This window comes from Lemur catta, chromosome 1 (assembly GCF_020740605.2).
Source record: "Lemur catta isolate mLemCat1 chromosome 1, mLemCat1.pri, whole genome shotgun sequence".
In the NCBI taxonomy this organism is placed as follows: domain Eukaryota; kingdom Metazoa; phylum Chordata; class Mammalia; order Primates; family Lemuridae; genus Lemur; species Lemur catta.
In genome coordinates, this window is record NC_059128.1 from 133,442,678 (window position 1) to 133,443,229 (window position 552).

The 552-nt window shown below is 43.1% G+C and overlaps 1 pseudogene; it reads right to left on the bottom strand.

Annotated features, from left to right (window-relative positions):
• Positions 1-414: 414 nt before the first annotated feature.
• Positions 415-552, bottom strand: LOC123630914 (annotated as a pseudogene).

Consider the following 552-nt stretch of genomic DNA (forward strand, 5'->3'; position numbering starts at 1 on the left):
TTTCTTGGATCTTTGTTTTGTCTCTCTGATCTCATATCCACACGACTACTGTTGCCCAACCTCCAGCATACAAGGTGCAATGCACCAGCAGAGGACCAGCAGGCTGGAACAACACGTGTTGGGCGAGTTGCCTGATGTCTAGAAGCGTCGTAGGTGCTGCTACATGGTGCCGTCACAGATGTCCAAGGAGGGATTTTCTAGAGCTACGCTGTCTAGGTGCAGAGTTAGGTGGTTAGTCCTATTTCTTAAAACTCTTTTGTAAATGAGATGCTAGTTTTATTTTTTGGTAATACTTTTGCTTTAAAAAAAAAACAGACCTTTTCTGTGATTATAAAAGTAAAACATGGTCATTACAGATCATTTGGAAAAGATACAGTATTGTAAAACAGGCACATGATCTATGACTATCTAGGTAAACACCGGTAACACCTAGACCCTGCTTAATGCCATGAGGCAGGAGCTCTGCTTTATGGCGTGGGTGTTGTATAAACCACAGGGGCTGCTTCCTTACTAATTAAAGGGACTGCTCACCTTCCCTCCTTCATACAACCC